The 22,734-nt window shown below is 36.2% G+C and overlaps 1 non-coding gene across 1 annotated transcript; it reads right to left on the minus strand.

The window, feature by feature from the left end:
- Positions 1–19,213: 19,213 nt before the first annotated feature.
- On the minus strand, positions 19,214–19,320 carry LOC148213164 (small nucleolar RNA R71). The gene has a single exon (XR_015792998.1). It is a non-coding gene; the product is annotated as a small nucleolar RNA R71 (small nucleolar RNA).
- Positions 19,321–22,734: the final 3,414 nt, after the last annotated feature.

Consider the following 22,734-nt stretch of genomic DNA (forward strand, 5'->3'; position numbering starts at 1 on the left):
CCAATGACCTTCTTATCACGTGGGAAGGGAACCAAATCCCAAAAATGGTTAGCTAAGAGAGCATCATATTCAGCTTCCATAGCTTGGCGCCAATGTGTACAACGCAAGGCATCTCTGACAGGAGTGGGTTCAGTCTCGATAAACTCAGACAAGAAGGACTTTGGTTTCAAAATACCATTCTTTTATCGAATGACCATAGGGTGAGTATTCAAGGAAGTATTATGATTAGGCAATGGAGCAGGTGGATTAGATGATGAAGGGGATGAACGAAGAGGCAAAGAAACAATAGGACCATTACTAGGAGATGAAGATGAAGGTGAGACAGAGTTAGATATGGGGAAGCAACAGGGGAAAAAGCCAAAGGAGAAGAATGGCAAGGTTCCATTGGAGAATAAAGGGAAGACACAGAGGACATAATAGGCAGAGATTGAAAAACATGAGTGTTCTTGATAGAAGAAAAAAAAAGAAGGAAATAAGGAAGAAAATGGAAAAATAAGTTCATCAAATAGAACATGTTGAGAAATAAACATACGACTAGTAGAATCAAGACATTTATACCCTTTATGCAAATTGCTATATCCAAGAAACCAACAAGGAGAAGAACGCAATTGAAGTTTATGGTGATGATAAGGACGAAGATATGGAAAACAAAGACAACCAAATACCTTGAGAAATTGATAATTGGGCTTGATCTGGAACAACAACTCAATTGGACACCTTCCTCAAAGAACCATAATTGGAAGCCTGTTAATAAGATATACAGAAGCAGAGAAAGCATCATCCGAAAAGGTTAAAGGTATAGAGGCATGAGATAGAAGTGTTAGGCCAGTATCAACAATACGATGATGTTTACGTTCGACAATGCCATTTTGCTCCGAGGTGTGAGGGCAGGTAAGTCTATGAGTGATACCATGAGATTGGAGAAAGGGAGTGAATGAACGATATTCACCACCCCAATCTGTTTGAAGAATTTGAATAGAATGATTTAGAAGTTTCTCAACTTGAGTTTTGAACAACATAAAAGTTTGTTGGGCCTCGGATTTTGATCGAAGAAAATAAATCCAAGTGTATCTAGAAAATTCATCCACAAAACTTATGTAATATTTAAAACCATTGGGAGAAGGAATACCAACGGGCCCCCATAAATCAGATTCTATGAGTTGTAGGGGGGCAGTGTATGTGGTGGTAGATGAAGAAAAAGGTAATCTGTGGTTTTTTTGCCAATAGAACAATAATGACAGAAGTGAGACATTTTATTGCTAGGAATAGTGATATTACAATGAGCCAAAATTTTGTTAACAATAACAGAAGAAGGATGTTCTAATCGATTATGCCACAACGAATAATTATTTTGTAAAGGTGTACAAGAGTTAAAACATGGAACTGAAGTCTTCAGTTGTGGCTGATGAATCAGAAAATGTCGAAAAAAGAGCTGTAGGAGTAGCAACAGAAGAACTACCATCACTATGAGGATGAACTTTCATCATACTAAACTGGTATAGACCTTCATGAAGATGTCCTTGGAGTAGTGTTGTTCCAGTGACTTGATCCTTCACAAAACAAGTGTTAGGATGAAATTCAAAAAGAGTTGGTTATCTTTTGCAAATTGACTAACACTAAGAAGATTTTTTGTCATCTTAGGAACATGAAGAAGTTTTTGGACTTTAAAGATTTGAGGAAAGAAGGTACACAAGATGAATTAGTAGGAGAAAGAAATGTTGAACCAGTGTGTAGAATTTTCAAACCTGTACCATTGCCAACATGGATTTGATTCCCACCAGAATACTCACTTCCACGGTCATATTTTCAAAAGAATTGGTGATATGATTAGTTGAGCCTGAATCTGGATACCAACAACTGTCCATATTGGGATTCGGTGTAACCATCATGGTTTGCATTTGAGGATGAGAACTTTGATTCTGGCCAGAATACTGAAATTGTTGTTTGTTAAGAGACTGTTGATTTCCATTTGTCATACCCGAAGATTGTGGTTGGGGAAGTAGCATTTGAGTGTTGTATGCCTAAACTTTCCACATATCTGACACTGAGGCCTATTATTATTATTCCAGGGCTTACCTCCTTTACCAAACCGTCCACCATTTTGTTTGTAGCTCTTGTTGTACTGTTGATAATTGTATTTCTTTTGATCCATATCACCTGACCTTTTATCATTATTCTGAAATGTAAGATTCGCAGAAGGTATAGTTCCATCAAGATTAATGGAAGAATTCCTCTCTAATCTATTTTCATGGCTCATGAGTAAAGCATAAATTTCTTGTAATGGTTTGGGTTTAGATTTTACAGAGATAACAGAAACAATTGAGTCATATTCTGTACCTAAACCTGAGAGGATAAAGATTATGTGTTCTTGTGTTGTAACTTTTCATCCTACTGCATTAAGAGCATTAACAAGATTTTTCACTTTTGCAACATACTCTTTAATATTCATGCCTCATTTCTTCAGATTTTGTAACTCACCCTTCAATTGCATGATCTTTGCAGTATTTGATGTTGTGTAGGTTTGTTCAAGAGATTCTCATATTTCCCTTGTTGAAGTGCAACCTACCATCTGTGCTAATATATCTTCTGTCATTGCTCCTAAAAGCCAAGAAGATAACAATTTATCTTGTTTTATCCAAGAAAGATATCTTTTATAGAATTTCCTTCGTCATTGGTGGCTTGAAGAAATTGCGTTGGAGGCTTAGCACCTTCTTTGATGAATTTCTCCAAATCGTGACCTTGAATAGTTGTTAGAACTTGAAATTTCCATAACAGATAATTGATATCAGTAAGTTTTATGATCGAAATTTGATTGCCAGGATTGGAGATCACCGAACCTTGCCCCAGAAGAGAACCTACTCCATTAATCTTAGTAGAATTGGAAGACTCCATTGCTGTTAGGCTTTGGCTCTGATACCATAACAAAATTTGAAGAAAGAATTCTAATGGAGAAAATGAAAAGATCACAAAGATGGTCTATCTTCTCATATATTCCTCAAAAAAACTACAGACCTCGTTTTATAGAAGGTGTAGTGAAAAGATAAAAAATACATAACAAATCAACAAACTCCCCAACTAACCCTTCAAAGTTTGTTACAATGCTCAACAGAAAGTCGTTCAAAGGTTGTTACAATACATATATAAATCAATATTGCTTAATGGAAATTAAACTAAAACAAATCCCAGTGTGCCTCCTTAACATACACCGACTAGCTGTTTTATCTCCCTCTTCACTTTTCTTCCATCCCCCTCGTCCTCCAGCAAGCCCTTCCAATTGTTTTTTCTCATTCCTTGGAAGAAAATGGCTCGTCTGTTTTCCTTTTCAAATTTGATCATATTTGGCCAAGAGCTCCAGAAATTATGTTGGAATTTATGTCATAAAACCTCGTAATTAAATAATATTTTATTATTTATTAGTTAATTGTTTTGATTGTATGCAGTATTTAATATCCATTTTTATAAAAATCTAAGGTTATATTTGTAATCTTGAACAATATGTAGTTGACATACAAGAGAATGTTATAACCTAAAAATACAGTGTATGGATAAGATTGGGTGCCTTATCGTGTTCACACTATACGACCTACTTTGTAAATGTTAGTGTGGTATATATACAATGAGTTTGAATAAGATTGGATCATGAACTGTTTTATCTTTCATTGTAAATCCATTAAAAAAAGATAAGATAAGTATTTCATAGGATGATCATATGTGACTTGATTTTAATCCTGATGATTTATGAACTCTTGCCTGTGAGGGCATGTCCTTTTATGCACATGGGTGAGAATGACTTTTGCAGCCGATTCAATAAGCCTACTATTTTAAAGACATGACCAAATAGGAAGTCGGGAAAATAATGTCACAAGATGAAATTCACTCCTTCATATTATAGGGTAACTAGATGAGTTGCTGATTTTAGAACTTGAACAATGAGGCTCCATCTTCTCACTGACCCAAGAGGGACTTAGTTTATGGTTGGATTATAAATGGATTGTTCATTAAGAGGATCAATTGTACTTAAGGTATAAGATGTAATTTTCGAACAACTCGTGAATGGTCAACTTGTATGTAATGATTATATCCATGGACAAGACTTATCCTAAATTGCAAAAGAGTGGAACTCCAGATTTATAGTGGAGTAACCTTGGATTAATGAATGAAAATAATTTAATTAATTTTATATCATTTGAGGTATAAGGTTCTCTTACTAGCTCAAAAGAACATTATTTGAAAGAAAATTGAATTTGAAATGTTATTTTGGTAAATAAAATAGAAGATTCTTGATGGTGCAATGATCAAACTCACAACCTCTTGGTTAGAGATATATGTCGATTACCACTGAGCTATGAACGCTTTGACATATTTCATGTATGTTTAAACTGTTTTAAATGTTACATGAAATATGTCATTTAGATTAAAGTCTCACCATAGGAGGATATGCATATATGATGCATTATTATTTTTTAGATAATTGTTATATTTGGAATGATATATTTGGGATGATTCCTTTTAGATATTTTATTTAATTCAAATATTTAAATAATCTTATTATATTTGAATGATTCCTCATATATATTGTATTTATTTCAAATCTTTAAATGATTTAAAATTTGAATCGAGTAACAAATTATCTCTTTAATATGATTAAATTGTAGGATAATCATATTTTTAAAAGGGTTTAAAATTTTTATTAGAAAATTGAGATTATCCTCAAGTTAATTAGTTTTTAATAGGATTAAAAATATCACTAATAATTCACTTAGTTCATTATTCTATTTATTAATAGTTAATTAAAGATTAATGAACACGAATAAAATTGACTATGAGGGCACTCTATCTAAGGAAGGTTCTAACTAAGCTTTGGTACTTAAGCTGACCGAAAGGAAACACCTTTATCAGAGTTAAATTAATCAAATTTTATTTTTCTTCATTAAGCAGGCTCGAAATGTGATTAGGTTTTAAATTAGTTTTGAAACTTTCACAATTCACATTAAAATCGATCAAACCAATATAAGGGTAGATTGAGGACTTGGATAAATGAAATTAGTCTTATTTGTCTAAGTAGTAGAATCCTTAATTTCAAAATAGTGAGTGGGAGAAGGATATGTGACAACTATTCTACGGTCTGCATATATCATTTGTTCACAATGTGAGATCTATGCAAGGCCTCGCGGCAGGTTTTGGACCCTCCCCTAGAGAAGGTGCTTACATGGGTCAATATCAAGGTCAATCTCCTGAGAAAGATATTATTGTAGTTTTGTTCCAATACTTGACTTACCCTACGATGACACTTGTTGGGATGAATCTATAGGACTTGAAATAATGGGTTATATTTACAAAATGATTCATTAAGTTGTTAATGATGTCTTTGACCAAATTAATGGTAACTAAATGTTATAGAAATAAGAGTTATTTTGGTATAATACTTGGTTGAGACTGTCTCAGTTCAGTGAAAGAACACTTAGATCAACCCTACGACGACACTTGTTTTGACTCACTGAAGTACCATAGCATTAGAAATTATGTATAGGGTTCATTTATCAAATTGTTTGTTTTATATGTTGAAATTAAATGAATATTGATTGATTATGTTAAATAATATATATTTTCAAAAAATATTTAACGTTATGTCTAGCTCTCTCATTTTAATTACTGATATATCCAATTGAGCAAATTATCACTTGGAAAAATAAGTTTAACAATATAATGGTTGTGTAAAAACTCAACCTGTTGCCAATGTTAATTGAAATGTTCAAGAGGCATAGATCAAAGATAATGAGATGACTTGAGCATATCTTTTTGCCAACATATTAAGATGTCAAGCTAAAAGAAAAAGAAAAGGAGAACGACATATTGGATGTTTTGAAGTCCTCAGAAGCCAAATTGAGATAATTAAATGGTCTCGAAATTAAGAACTATATAATCCAAGAATAGAAACCAAATGACTAAAGCTATAAAATAATATTGTTTCTAAAATAGTTAAGGCGACTTAAAGAGAGGAACTTTCTAAGTAACTCTATGAGAAGAAAAATATACAAATAAAGGTAAATTTGTTTGGCTACATTCTTTGTGGAGAATAAAATTCTCACTTGGATTGTTGATTTAGAATCCACTATCCATATTTGTTCTTCATGGTATAATTCTTCTTGGAAAATGCTTGACAATGTAGAAGGATTTCTACAAGTTGGCACTAGGAAGATTATATCAGTTGATGTAGTAGGAGACATTAAGGTGTCGTTAAATAATGGTTCTTATTTAATGTTGTACAAGGTTCTTTTAGTGCAAAATTTTAATTGAATTTTGATTTCAATAACTTCCTTGCTAGAATGTTCATATAGCATGAGTTTTCAACAGCAATGGAACTTGTATTTTTTAAATTATTTTAAAATATGTTCAGCTAAAAATAAGAAAATTTTGTATATGTTAAAACTATTAACATATAAAATACTGCACAAATATTGAGATATGTCGGACCGTAAAGTCCATATTAGAAAGACAAAAAAAAACAGTTTCTCTTAAGATATACTTATCTTTGGCTCTTGAAATTTATTCCCACCAACATGGATAGAATTTGAATACTGGTAAGAAGTGATTCTCTAAACAAATAAGCGACCAACACTTTACTTATCTATGAATCTTGACTTTCATTCAAGATAATCAACATGCTTTTACTGGAAAAAGCTATAAGGCCAAATACCTAATAAGTTTACACATTGAAACTAATATGAACCAAGAAGCTCCCTTTGTCATGCCTTATGGACCGATTACAAGATAGAGAGCTAGGAAACTCCAACAAACTTATTATGCCTCATGGACCGATTACTACTTCATGTCCAAGCGTTTGTGAACTCGACAAAAGAATTAAAGGAAGATGTGCAAGAAGTTGGAACAATTCACTATAATTTGGTGTAAGTTATGCATTTCTAAGTGTTTTCAAGACAAGTCATAGTCAACTTGATCATGGTCAAAGTCAGCTCCATCAATACAAGTCAAAAGTCAACTAATTCAATTCAAAATTCAAGTCAAACTCCCACATCCCTCGTTATGGACGTGATTGCAATTGATTTTGTTGGCGTTCCATTTTCTTAGCCTTTTTATTTGCTTTCTTGTAAGTTATGTCTTTTCATTTATTGTAAGTTGTGTCTTGTCATTTACATGTCTTTTCATTCCTTGTAAGTTATGTTTTGTCATTTACATGTCTTTTCATTTCTTGTAGGTTGTGTCTTTTCATTTACATGTCTTTCATTCCCCGTAAGTTATGTCTTTTCATTTCTTGTAAGTGAAGTCTTTTAATTTACATTTCTTTTCCTTTCTTGTAAGTTATGAGTCTTTCTCTTTTCTCAAGACCTTTCATATGGCTTACTATGTTGGCTAAATATAGCCTTGAGATTTCTTGTGGTAGACAACCTGAAGTTCAATGAAAAGTGAGTTTTTCTCATTAGCTTGGTTGAGAGCATTATCTCCCATATCCTGTGCAATTTATTGTGTCTTTAGAATTTGCATGCAGGATCATTCAAGTGGTGTTGATCATACCTCTTGTGGAATGATTCGAATCATGAGTTTAGAAATGAGTTTTCTTTACTCTCGATATTGTTCATCAAGGTAATCCGTTCTTAAACCATTATTTGGGTTGATTCCATAACTGTTTTTGGGTTTTTGGGATTGTTTCTATTGTCTGTTTCTCTGGGTCTTGTTTGTTAGCAAGGTTCTTAGACCAACTCTCAAGGGTTTCTTAACATTTGGGTATCAGAGAATTAAGGTCTTTGATCTGATATATGTTTCCTTGCATTTATCTCTTTGAATTCCTAGTTAATTTTCAAGTTTGATTCGTTCGAAGCATATTAGCATTCTGTCTAAAAGTACAAAAAAAATATCATTTCAGTTCATCTTTTCGAAATTTTGTCTTCTGCATTCTTATAGATCTGGTTCTTATCTACAAATTTGCCTTCTTTGAAGTCTTCTAATTCGACTTGCTTAAGGGTGAAATTCATGCAATTTGTTGATTGATAAAAAAAAAAAAAAACTGCTCAACATGAAAGCATTTATTCTTAAAGTTATTGTGCTTTTGCTAATCCATATTTGATAAAAAAAAAAAGAAGAAGAAGAAGAAGAAGAAAAGAAAAAGAGGGTCTCATTTGTCATTACTCTTTGGTGGTTACACTTTCTATTCATTTACTAGTCTTGCATTGATTTCTGATTCTTAAATCTTGCTACTTCATCGTTATCTTACTCCTCAACTTTGCTTTCATTTCTTTCTAGCTTTCATTCTAGTTCTGTCCGTTATTATTTTGTTTTTTTTCCCATTAACTTGTTTATTTGTTGTTATTCAGGTTACTCCTAAAATCACACTCTTGTTTAAGTTCTTATGTGATGTCTAAACCACTTGAAATGCACATAACTCTTTGACTTTGCTAGACTCACTTACCAATTTATTTGAAGTGTTTTCGACTGTACAAAGTCGTGAGGGAGAGATTAAAAGGGAGTGATACATTATTTTGAGTGTTGAGTGTTAAACAAGAGTGAACTTCATTAACAAGTGGAATAGTGTGAGAGTGCTTGTGAGGTCCATTTCTTGTCACTTTAGTTTGTTTTACAGCATGACTAATCTTGGAGATGAAGGCAATATTTCTGATGCATGGAGGAGAAAGGCACTAGAAGGAACTGTTGAATGAATGATTTGTACCATGGAGGCATTTACCGAATGGATAGGAAGTTTGGAGACTGAAAACAAAGCTTATGAGAGAGTTCCACCACCTCCACCACCACGTGTTATTGATGAGGATGACTATGAATGTGATGGATCCGATCATTGGGAGGATGATCAAGCCACAGTTTTAGCGGCTCCAAGAGGGGGTGATAGACAGGTTGGTTGTAGCTTAGATCGAGGGAGAGGCCGAGGAAGAGGCTATCATAATTTCCAAAGAAGAGTCCCACGAGTGGATGCTCAAGTTGATCGAAACTTGGGAAACATCAAATTAAAACTTCCAAAGTTCTATGGTAAGACTGATTCGGAAGCGTACATTCGATAAGAGAAAGAAGTGGAGTACGTGTTTGATTGCCATAATTTCAGCGAAAAAAAATAAGGTACGACTATGTCCTGCTCAATTCAAAGATTATGCAATAACATGGTGGGACAAATTAATGTCACGTAGGAGACGAAACCTTGAGGTGCCAATTAATTCATGGTACCAGTTCAAGGAGTTGTTGAGGATGCGATTTGTTCCTAGACATTTCCACATGGACGCAGTGCAAAAGCTCCAACTGTTGAGACAAAGTAGTAAGTCTGTTGAGACGTTGATGAATCGGCTGGATCTTGAAGAGAACATGGAGAATCTCATGGCACCATTTCTTAATGGCTTAAACAAGGAGATTGCAGACAAGGTTGATTTACAACCTTACTTTAACATTGAAGAGATGTTGCATCTTGTCATCAAAATTGAGAAGAAACTCCAAAGGCGATCTTAAAGGTATTCTACGAAGCCCTTTTCCCATTCATCTTCTACATGGGAAAAGGATAATAATGTTGCTGATTTTAAACCTAGAAATCGAGAGGCATATGAGAAATCAAAAGAAAAATTTGAGAAACGAGAGAGCTCCATGAAGGGGAAATAAAAAGTAGATGAACCTATGGTGAGAAATCGAGATATTAAACGCTGGAATTGTCACAGAGTAGGACATTACAGTAGAGATTGCTCTAATAGAAGAACTATCATCCTTAGAGAATGAGAGTTTATCATAGAACATGAGAAGGAAGATGAGGTAGAAGAAGACGACAATGATGAATGTGAGAGTGAAGAGTATAGTGAAGAGGACCCTACACATATGTGCTTAGTCACGAGGAGAGCTTTAAGTACTCAAATTAAGGATGATGGCCTAGACCAACGAGAGAATTTATTTGATACTAGGTGTCTTGTCCAAACTGTGCCTTGTAGTGTGATTATTGATAGTGGTAGTTGTACCAACGTAGTGAGTTCTATTCTTGTCAAGAGGCTTAACTTAGATACAAAACCACATCCTAGACCATATAAGCTTCAATGGTTGAATAATTGTGGGGAGGTAATAAGTTGAAAAAGAAACAAAAGAAACAAGTGAAAAAGAAACAAAAGAAACAAGTGAAAAAGAAACAAAAGAAAATAAGTTGAGAGAAAAAAAGAGTTTGAGTGAAAAGCAAAAAAGTAGTAATCGGCCTAGTGGGAAAAATGAGAGAAAAGCCAAAACGGTGAACTTGTATGCTAGTTCAAGTGAGGTTAAAAATGTTTTAATGGCGAAGCGGACCGTCCTTGTACTTTGTACAAAGGGTCTTGATTTCTTACTAACAAGCTTAACACCTCCTTGCCTAGTGCTTTTGTTTATCTTTTATAGGAATTTGAGGACTTGTTTCCAAAGGAGATGCCTAAGGAATTGCCACCACTTCGTGGTGTCGAGCATAAGATTGACTTCATCCCGAGTGCTACCATAATAATCGACCAACATATAGGACTAATCCTATTGAAGCCAAGGAAATTCAAAGGCAAGTGGATGAATTGTTAGCTCATGGGTATGTACGCAAAAGCCTTAGTCCTTGTAGTGTGCCTGTTATTTTAGTGCCTAAAAAAGATGGAACTTGGAGAATGTGTGTAGATTGTAGGACCATTAATAAGATCACTCTTAAATATTGTCATCCTATTCCTAGGTTAGGTGAATAATATGGTTGTAGTCTCTTTACTAAGATTGATTTGAAATCTGGGTATCATCAAATTCATATGAATGTTGGAGATGAATGGAAAACTGACCAAATATAGATTGTATGAGTGGCTTGTTATGCCTTTGGTTTAACTAATGCTCCTAGTACTTTAATGAGATTGATGAACCATGTATTGCATGAATATTTGGGAAAACTTGTGGTCAATTATTTTGATGATATACTTGTGTATTCTGAGTCTTTAGAAGATCATGTAGAGTATGTGCGTACTATTTTGACTACACTTAGAAATGAGAAATTGTATGCTAATCTAAAAAATTTAATTTTTGCATGGAAAGATTAACTTTCTTGGTTTCATAGTGTCTAGTCGAGGAGTTGAGGTGGATAGTGAGAAAGTTAAGCTTATTAGCGAATGGCCAACTCCTAAGAATGTTGGAGAGGTTCAAAGTTTTCACGGGCTAGCTAGTTTTTATAGGTGTTTTATTAAGGACTTTAGCACCTTAGCTTCGCATCTAAATGAATTGGTAAAGAAAAATGTTCCTTTTGTTTGAGGGACATCCCAAGAGCATGCTTTTACTGTTTTGAAGGATAAGTTTTGCAATGCTCATGTACTTGCTTTACCAAATTTTGATTTGACTTTTGAAATTGAATGTGATGCAAGTGGGATCGGAATTTAGGCTGTACTAATGCAAAATCATCAGCCACTAATCTTCTTTAATGAAAAGTTGAGTGATGCTTTTTTGTTGTATCCAACTTATGACAAAGAACTTTATGCTTTGGTACGAGCTTTGCAAACTTGACAGCATTATTTTTTGCCAAAGGAGTTCATCATTCATACGCATCATGAAAGCCTAAAGCTCTTGAGAGGGCAAAGCAAACTGAATCGCACACATGCTATTGGAGTTTATAAAGACATCTCCATATGTAATCAAGTATAAACAAGGTAAGGAGAACATTGTTGCAGATGCTTTATCACCTAGGTATGCTCTCTTTAACACTTTGAATGCTAAGATTGTAGGATTTGAACATCTTAAGTCCTTGTATCTAGAGATTGCATTCTTTGCTCCTTTTGTTGAATCGTGCAAAAAAGGACTTGTTGTGGATGATTACATCTTGTTTGAAGGATTTTTGTTTCGAAAAGGAAAACTTTGCATTCCATCTTGTTCCATTCATGAATTGCTTGTAAAGGAAGCTCATGTGAGTAGTTTAATGGCTCATTTTGGTGTATCTAAAACTTATGATATACTTGCTGAACATTTTTATTAGCCTAAGATGAAGCATGACGTGTATAAAGTGTGTAAGCAATGTATTGCATGTAAACAAGCTAAGTCTAGGTTACAACCACTTGGTTTATATTCACCTTTGCCAGTTCCTACTACTCCTTGTGTTGATATTTCTATAGATTTTGTCATTGGTTTACCACGAACTTGAAAAAGGTAGGGATATTATACTTGTAGTGGTTGATAGGTTTAGAAGATGACACATTTCATACCCTGTCATAAAACTGATGATGCTAAATTGATTGCTGATTTGTTCTTTAGGGAAGTTGTACGTTTGCATGGCATTCCTAGAACTATCGTTAGTGATAGAGCTGTCAAGTTTTTGAGTCACTTTTGATGTGTGTCATAGGTAAAGTTGGGAACCAAACTTGTTTACTCCACTTTTCTCTAGGCTCAGCACTCTTTTCATACTTTTTCTTCCTTTTCCAAACCTGGGCAATTACACCAGATGATGTGATCATATTTGACCAAATACTCCAAGATGACACCTACACCAACAAGGAAGAAGAACTTGAGGAAAGACCGCCAAACGAAGGAGACTTCATTGGACACATCAACAAATTTGGACTATTTTGAAATCCAATAGAAGAACCCACTAGTGTAACAACCGAAAAAAATATATAAATATATATACTTAAATTATTATTTTTTAGTTGTTTTCTTTTATTTTCTCAAGGATAAACCTTTTTGTTTTAAAAATTATTTTTAAAAGATAATTTGTTTTAGAATTTGAAAAAAATAGAAAGAAAGAGTTTTATTAAATCTTTATCTTTTTATTATCCTTTTTAAATAAGGATTCATTAGGGTTTATTATAAAAGCCCTTAAACCTTAGGTTTTATTTTCTTAAACTGTTAGACCTAGTTTTTTCTCAAAGAGAAAAAGAAAAGAAAAGAAGAAGAGTGTTGGTATTTTCTCTCAAAGATCGGTAAGATTTTCTTCTCATTGTTTTAATTTTATTTTTCTTGATTTGTAGTTCTTTAATTCAGTTTATTGGGAAAAGTTTTGAGGTCTTTGTTTTTTAGAATAAAAGATTTTAAGGACTTTTGCCCTAAAAATTTTCCAGAATTTTTGGTTTGAATCTTTTTGTTTATGAGATTGTTTTTAGGCTATTTTGAGGCTCTTTTTGCATAAAAAGTTTACCTATTTGTATCCTATAAATTATAGTTTGTTGTTATGATTTTTACATGAAAAATTATATGTTTTTACCAAGTTTTAAAGGTTTTCTATACGATTTTCAGATCTGATTTTTTCCATAAAAATTAGTAAATTGTTAATTATTTTATGAAAATTTCTTGGAAGTTTTATTTTATAAAACAGAGAATTTTTCAGATTTAAAATCCCCAAATCTTCAATTGTTTAGAAGGTTTTTAAGTTGGTTTTATTGAGAAACTTTTTGTAAATTTAGTTCGTATTGATTTATATCGATTCTTGTGATTGTAAAGTTTGTTATTGTTGAATTTAGAGGCTTTTTAACCTAGTTTTCAGATCTGGTTTTGTAGCCCCAAATCCATACTTTCCTAATTATTTTGTATAAAAAAGTGTTTTGAATGAGAAAATTGGGTAGATAAGATTTGGGTAAGTAATTGGTTGAATTTTAAATCCTTGGATAGGATTTAAGAATTGATTTTGGATATTGGTTGTTTCTAGGCTTCTAAGTTGAGAACTACCAAGGAAGAAGTAAATTAGATTTGTAGGACTTCTGAAAGAGGTAGTAATTTGTCATATCTCTTCGAAAAAGTATTGTAAGTGATTTACCGTATCCCTTCGAAAAATGTTGCAAGTTATTTACCGTATCCCTTCGAAAAGTGTTGTAAGTGATTTACCGTATCCCTTCGAAAAGTATTGTAAGTGATTTGACATATCTTTTCCAAAACTAAAATGTATTTTGGATTTGATTCGACGATTTGAAATTGATATCTTGCATATGAAATTCAAGTTTTATTATGGATTTGAAAACTAATTTGGCAATTGAAATTATGTTTATTTGCAAAGTATTTGAAGTATTCTTAAATGATTTGATAAATTTTTTTTAAATTTATTTAAATGTTTGAAATTGATATTTTGTTTATTTGTGAAATATTTGAAATCATGTTTTGGAGGATTGATAAAGTTTGTTTTCAATTATTTCAATGTTTTGAATTAATTTAATATTGAAAGTAAGTATTTGTTTTGCATTTTATTTGAAAGATATTTTGATTGATTTGATAGGGCTATCCGGATATGCCATGATTTTGTTTTGAGGAACGTTTTCCTTATTTGGGGTAGTAGCCTAATTTGGAATTGATGGATTTTTGTTCTGGCTTATTTGTAGGAAAACAGTTCTGTGATTTGGCATTCCTTGGGAATGAAGATTCATGTCTGTGTTATTCACTCACATGGCCTCACACTTAAGTAACTTTGTTCTGGTCGATATTATTTCGACAACTCTGTTCTGGTCGATATTATTTCGATAACTCTGTTCTGGTCGATATTAATTCGACAACTCTGATAGAAGATTCCGATTGATTGGTGTTACAGACGGGTAACCACATATGTTCTGTAGGCTATCCAAATAATGCAACCTTCCACTCTGATTTTGAAAGTATGAATGAATGCAAGATTGTTTTGAATGTTTGAACGATTTAGTTATTCGAAAGTTTGAAAGTTGTATCAAATGTTTTAGAAGGAATTTTGAAAGTTTCGATTGAAACAAAGTTTGTTTTGAAGGATTTGAAGTTTGATCGAAAGAAAGTTTGTTTCGAATAAATGGAAGATTGTTCTGAATAATTAAAAGTTCGTTTTGAATAAATGCAAGTTTGTTTTGATAGAATGAAAGTTTGTTTTGATTGACCGGAAATTTTATCGTATTTGAAGACTTTTGTTTCTGAAAATCTAGTTGTTCTGAAAGTTTTGAAAATTGTATTAAATATTTTTAAAGACTTTAAAAGTTTTGATCTGTTTGTATTTTTGTTTACGAATGTTTTGAAAGAAAAATGAGTTTTGAAATTCGATATGGAAATTGCTTATTGAGTATTTTTGTCCTCATCTTTGTTTTCCTAAATGTTTTTCAGATGAAGGATTGAATGATCGTTCTGGTAGAAGGTGAAGTTTAGCGTACTGGCATGAGTTTGAAAGTCATCTTCCTCTTTAGTTAAGCTAGTTTGGAAAAATTCTGTAAAGAAATTGCTTCCGCTGAATAATTTTAGTTCTTAAGGTTTCTTGAAAGTTACGTTTCCGCATTTTGTCAGAATGACCGTATTAGAAAATACTAGTTGTTACAACTAGGGTCAAGTGGAAGCGTGGAGAAGAAGAGAGGACTAGAGAGTGGCCTCATTTCAAGGACAAGCCTATCAAGAGGCCCCCGCGCACACACGCAAGCACCGCCAGGCGCACGCCTCTGCGCGCGTGCGCTAACATGCCGCTACTCTCACAGCTCAGGTGCCATGCGCACATTGCCAGCTGCCTACGCCCACTCACCATGACTGTCCGCCTACAATTGCAAGCCAACGCCTCTACACGCTCAAGCGCCTATGCCGCCACCAGCACCCATACTCGCGCCCGCCGCACGCTCACCAGCATCCCTGTAGCCCATTGACAAATCCCTGTCGCGCATTGCCAGGGCTCTGCCGCCCATCGCCCAACGTACTTGCCAGCGTTTTGCCGCACATCACCCAGCGCACCTGCCAGCACTCTACCACCCATTGCCCGACGCGTCTCCCTCAGCAACCAACGCCCAGCGCCCTAACGCCCAACGCTTATGCAGCACGCCCAACGTGCCCGTCCCAACGTCCAACACCCATGTCGCACGCGCCAGCTATGTCTTGTCGCCCAGTCCTCCCAACTTAACGTACATGCGTGCTCATGTCTTGAGCACAACTTAGGACAAGCAACCCATTATCTCGAGTTACTTCCCTTTCTCGAATTGGCTCTCTGTTCAGCCACTTTGTCCACCATCTGTGAACTTGTTTGGTGCATTTCTTGCACTTAACCAGCGCATGTCGCATTGACCCCTTGCTTGTCTGCTTGCAACCACTGACATTGTCCTTCAGATGGTAGTGGCTCTTTCGAAGACACCCTACCTGGTTCATCTTTGGTTTCTTCTCTTGTTCAACAGAACTCCCAAGCCCTTGGCAAAATCTTGGTTCTTACTTTATTGGCAAGATGGACTCCCCCCAATCAAATGTCTACTCACGACATCGTCGAGTCACAAGAAATCTTGCTTCAACTCACTTTACTGCCTCTAATACTTACTAACGCAACTACCCTGCCCAAACTGGCAGTCTTGACGTACTTGTGGAGTCTTCAATCTGCACGTGTTCCGGAATTGCGTCTCGTCCAATGAGCTGAAGGTTGCACATAGGGGCAGTTATATAGTACAATATGCTCAAATAACAAGGCACGTGTGCGAGAGTAGTCGTGCCTCAATTAAATCCAGATGGATCGATGTCCGATAGGTCTTGATCATAAATACAAGTCCAGGGTCATATGATCATATTCGAGCAAGAGATCCAAGAATCAACCTACGTCAGTGAAGAGGAAGATAAAGATGGGAAGCTCCCTAAAAGAAGGATGGATTTCAAGGAGGATCCAAGAAAAATGCTACGATCAGAGAACAAGCCCACTGCACGCATGTTGACTACACGGTGCACCTCACCATCACGGGCTAACCTCACAAGGCGACGCCTTCCGTGCGTATGACATCACCTCATGCCGCAAACGCCATCGTGCATCCACGCCGACAATAACGAGTCAGCACCTTCCGAGCAAAAATCATGCAGCCCGCAGCCTCATTGAAAGCGGACACGCAAGCCACAGGAGCACTCGGGAAGGACAAAGCCACAAGATACAATCGACCCCTTATCAGTCGACGCTCCTGCTCTTGTCCTATCCTCCCTCTACAAGAGTTTTCACGCGCTGATTACGCTTGTTTACATGCGTAAAAAGAAGGTTTTAGATGCTGTTTTTACAATGTTTCAGCTTTGTTTCGGATTTTTCTCGATCGTTTGAGTTCCAATTCATGCAAAATTCATATATTATGGTTTGTGGTTGGCTTATATTGTATTTATGACATTTTAGGACCATTTGGGAGTGCAAATTAATCAAAAGAAGCAAAAAGACGAAAAAAGCATCATGGGAGGCGCCAGGCGCCTGGGAAGCCTGCAAAAAAACTGGTTTTCTTCCAACTTTGCCCTTAATGAAACGCGTCTTCCAATGCGTTTTGGTGGTTCCAACCGATGCATACGTGTAGAAGAAGTGTTCCACTATCAGTTTGAGCACGATTTGGTCAGTCAAAAGAGTTGGAAATGGGTGATTCACCATCGTTTTAGGACCTACCTAACCAATTCTGCACAGCTATAAATTCCAGCAACTTCTCCACCAAATCATCAAGCCTTGCTTCCTTCTCTTGATCATTTTTAGTGTTTCTTTGTTGCTTTCTAAGTACTTTTGAGTTGCTTTCATTAGTTGCTTTTGGTTTTTAAATCCCGAGCACTTTACATTCCTTTATTGAGCTTGTTTTGTTTCCATTTGTACTTAGTCATTTTCTACTTATTCAAATATATAAAAATCTAGCACTTTGCTTATCTTCCCTTTGCCTTTACTTTATTTTTAGTTAAGAGAGTTGTGTGTTTTGGAGGAAAGAGAACGTGACACTCCCCCTTGCTTGAAAGAGAAGGGCGAAGCTCTCAATCCCGATAAAAACTCTCCGTTAGTTAACTTTTGTTTTTCACACATGCATTCCACATTCAACCATTTACTTGCTGTATTTTCTTCAATATGTCTTTCTAAATTCCCGTCTCTAGCCCGGTTATGGATAGTTAGCCTTTTATGTCTAAAAAGGGTTGCTAAGAAGTAGTGTTTTTGCTTTCCATTCATTGCTCAACATGTTTTCCAAAAAGTTAGGATTTAGAGAAGGCCACTGTAAGTCTTAACAAGTCAATACTGAAAAGGTTGCTTATTTGCATTGTTGAGTGGTTAAACCGAGGAGAGGAGCGCCTTAGACATAAGGGTTCCGCTTAAGTAGCCTAGACATAGGACCTTAACCCGAGGTTGCGACTATTTCCATCCTAAACTAAGATATATCTCATAATAGACATATTAGGGAATTTCTTAGGACTTTGAACTTGCTTAGACATAAGTAAAGTGAGAAGCGTAGTCGTTGGTTTCTAAAGTAAAATGCATATTATCCTTAGCATGTCCTTGATTCTTTGTTGGCTAACTTGAAGTAGTTCGGGCTAGGTTTTATTAAGTCCAAATCCCAAATCCAAAACCATTATTTGTGACCACTTCCCGTTTTACAAGAATCACTCATTTCAACATTCACTATTCTTTAAAACTTCAGAGTTTGGAAATTATTTAGAAGTCCTTGAGGATCGATACTTGGATACTCCATCCATTTTATGTTACTCTGACAGGTGTGCGCTTGCATCTATATAATTGTTACCACGCTTAGTGCGTGCGTTCAGCATAAACACCCAGTCAAGTTTTTGGCGCCGTTGCCGGGGACTTTAGTTTTAAAATTATTTTCAAATTCTTTTAGTTTTTATTTTTGTGAATTGTTGTTGGGTGTAATTTCCATCCACCGTTTTTGTTCTATATTTTTGGTCGTTTATCTCACAAGGGTAAGTTAAAGTGCATGAGCACAAGATCTTTTCTTCTACCCCTTGACCCTGAGATTGAGCGGACCCTTCGAAAAACTCGAAAGGAGCAAAGACTTCGAAAACAACTAGAAAAGCAAAAAGAGAGAGAAGGTGAAATCAGTCCTGAAAGTGAGGTAGAGAGTACAGCACATCAATGGCAGATATTCCACCTCGTGATCCGGTTGATCCACCTGCTGTTAACGGTAATATGAGGGATCATGCAAGAAATGATGAATTCAACCATATCCAGATGGCGGACAACAGAGACGTGGCAATGCGAGAATATGCCGCCACGGCTTTTCAGAACTTTGATTCAGGGATAGTCAACCCTATTCCAGCCCACGCAAACTTTGAGCTTAAACCAATGATGTTCCAAATGTTGCAGACAATTGGACATTTTGGAGGGCAGGAACATGAGGATCCACATGATCATCTGAAATCATTCATTCAAATTGCAAATGCATTTCGATTACCTGGTATAACAGACGATGCTCTGAGACTAACACTTTTTCCATTTTCTTTGAAGGACCAAGCTAGAGCATGGCTCAATGCATTTCCACCGGGATCCATCACCACATGGGGGTCGTTAGTGGAGAAGTTCTTAACAAAATTCTTCCCACCTACTCGCCACGCTGATATCAGAGAGGAGATCATCTCCTTTAGACAGTATGATCGTGAACCTGTTCACGAGGCGTGGGAGAGATTTAAAGAACTAATCAGGAAATGTCCGAACCATGGCTTGCCGGCATGCATCCAGATAGAACATTTCTTTAGAGGTTTAGATCATCCTACTAAGATGATGCTAAACAATGCTGCCAACGGAGCCTTTACAAAGAAGACATTCAACGAGATAGTTGACATCCTAAATGACTTAGCTTCACACAACGAACTATGGTGTTCGCAAAGATCTAGGGCAGCACCAAAGAAGCAAGATCCAGCTGGAGTTTTGGCTCTGGACATTGCGACCTCGATGCAAAAAGAGATGGTTACAATGAACCAGAGGCTGAAAGAGATGGCATTGGGAATAAAAATCCATTAGCCACGCCGATACAACCTGTGCAGTCGGATTATTGCACTCTGCCCCTGTTTGCCAAGTCAACGATCTCATTTGTTCATTTTGCAGTGAAAACCATATTTATGATAATTGTCCACATAACCCTGCTTCTGTTTTTTATGTAGGACATGGGAACAATAGGAACTTTAACCCATATTCGAACACCTACAACCCAGGTTGGAGGCACACCCTAATTTCTCATGGGAGGACAAGGAGGTTCGAGCGGTTTTAATCAAGGGCAGAGCCAGCAGAACAAGCAGCCCTATGTTCCACCTACACAGCAATACATCCCCACCACCGCAACAGCAGTACAATCAGAGAACACAGACTCCACCAGTTCAAAATAACAACTCAAATCTTGAGAATATGATGAAGGAGTACATGGCCCGAACCGACGCAGTGATACAATCCCAAGCGGCATCAATGAGGAATTTCGAGACCCAATTGGGACAGCTCGCCAATGAATTGAAGAATAGACCACAAGGTTCTTTTCCAGGCCATACTGAATTACCAAAACGAGAAGGGAAAGAACAGTGCAAAGCTGTCACCCTCAGGAGTGGACTGGCATATGATGGACCAACAATGCCAACAACAGATGTACAGATTCCGTCCACTGAACCAATTGTAAAGATACCAGAAAATCCAACAACACAAGAAAAAGAAAATATTAGAAAAGGTAATGAGGACACCCCGTGTTCCTCCACAGGTACAGCCTTCTTTTACCCCTACTCCCCCGTTTCCACAAAGATTAGTTAAGAAAAATAATGATTCCCAGTTTAGAAAATTTTTAGATATTTTAAAACAACTGCATATAAATATACCATTAGTAGATGCTCTAGAACAGATGCCAAATTATGCTAAGTTTTTGAAAGATATAGTTTCTAGGAAGAAAAAAATAGGAGAGCATGAACTGGTAGCCATGACAAAATGTAGTAGTGAAGCTGTAGGCAGCCCGCTACCCATGAAATGTAATGATCCTGGCAGTTTTACCATTCCATGTTCCATAGGAGGAAAAAACTTAGGTAGGGCATTATGTGATCTAGGCGCTAGCATTAATCTTATGCCATTATCAGTTTTCAAATCTTTAGGCATAGGAGAAGCTAGACCTACTACGGTTACCCTCCAACTAGCAGATAGATCTATCATAAGACCTGAGGGAAAGATAGAAGATGTTTTAGTCCAGGTGGACAAATTCATTTTCCCTGCGGACTTTATCATTCTAGATTGCGAGGCAGACTTAGACGTTCCCATTATTTTGGGAAGACCATTTCTAGCCACTGGGGATACAGTTTTTAATGTGAGGAAGGGAGAAATTACAATGAGGGTAAATAATGAAGAAGTTAAATTTAACGTTCTAGACGCCATGAAATTACCAGGAGACTTTGAAGAGTGCTCTGCTATAAATAGCTTGAATCCTGTTATGTTTGATGAGTTTTATGACTTATTAGTTACAGAGATTGAAGAAGAGCTTGATAAGATAGCAGAAGGACCAGAAGATGTGGCTAATCCTATTGAAAAAATACAAAAAGAAGAATGCAAGTCGTTACTTCCGTCCATAGTGGAACCACCCACGTTGGAGCAGAAGCCATTGCCGTCGCATTTGAAATATGCGTATCTAGGGGATAACGACACTTTACCAGTTATTATAGCTTCCAATTTATCACCTACTAATGAATATTCTTTATTGCAGATTTTGGAGAAGCACAAAAAGGCCATTGGATGGACGATAGCAGATATCCGAGGGATAAGCCCGGCCTTTTGCATGCACAAAATTCTATTGGAAGAAGATGCTAAGAACTCTATTGAGAGTCAAAGGCGGTTGAACCCGAAGATGAAAGAGGTTGTAAGGAAAGAAATTCTTAAATGGCTTGACGCGGTGTTATATACCCAATATCCGACAGCAGCTGGGTAAGCCCAGTACAGTGTGTACCAAAGAAAGGGGGTATAACCGTGGTGGCCAACGAGGAGAATGAGCTCATCTCAACCCGAACTGTGAGCGGGTGGAGAGTTTGCATTGACTATCGCAAACTCAACAAGGTAACAAAGAAAGACCATTTCCCTCTCCCGTTTATTGACCAGATGCTCGACCGTCTGGCAGGTAAGGATTTCTATTGTTTTTTAGATGGATATTCGGGTTATAATCAAATTACTATTGCTCCAGAAGACCAAGAGAAGACAACATTTACGTGTCCGTATGGTACGTTCGCTTTTAGGCGAATGCCCTTTGGACTATGCAATGCACCCGCGACTTTTCAGAGGTGTATGATGGCCATCTTCTCTGACATGGTAGAAAATATTCTAGAAGTTTTTATGGATGACTTTTCTTTTTTTGGAAATTCTTTCGACGCTTGTTTAGTTAATTTGGAGAGAGTATTGGAGAGATGTGAACAAACAAACCTAGTCCTAAATTGGGAGAAGTGTCATTTCATGGTACAAGAGGGTATTGTTTTGGGTCACAAAATTTCCAAGCAAGGAATAGAGGTAGACCACGCTAAGATAGACATCATTTCAAAGCTACCTCCTCCTACAAATGTCAAAGGGATTAGAAGTTTTTTAGGGCATGGGGGATTTTACCGCCGCTTTATAAAAGACTTTGCTAAAATTTCTAAACCCTTGTGTCAATTGTTAGAACATGATAGACCATTTGTTTTTGATGATGACTGTTTAAAATCATTTGAAATGTTGAAAGTTGCTCTAAGTTCAGCCCCTATAATTATCGAACCTAATTGGGATTTACCTTTTGAGCTCATGTGTGATGCCAGTGATTATGCAATAGGAGCTATGTTAGGACAACGTAAAAACAAGATCTTGCATCCTGTGTATTATGCTAGTAAGACTCTGACCGGTGCACAACTCAATTACACTACTACTGAAAAGGAACTGTTAGCAGTTGTGTTCGCCTTTGATAAGTTTAGGTCTTACTTGATAGGCACAAAAGTCATTGTTTTTACTGACCATTCTGCTTTAAAATATTTATTTGCTAAAAAGATGCTAAACCACGTTTGATACGGTGGATTTTGTTACTTCAAGAGTTTGATATTGAAGTTAGGGACAGGAAGGGTACTGAAAACCAGTTGCTGATCACCTGTCTAGATTGGAAT

The sequence above is a fragment of the Momordica charantia genome (genome assembly GCF_013281855.1).
Source record: "Momordica charantia cultivar OHB3-1 chromosome 1 unlocalized genomic scaffold, Mcharantia_2.0 BLBB01000001.1, whole genome shotgun sequence".
NCBI classification, from domain to species: Eukaryota; Viridiplantae; Streptophyta; class Magnoliopsida; order Cucurbitales; family Cucurbitaceae; genus Momordica; species Momordica charantia.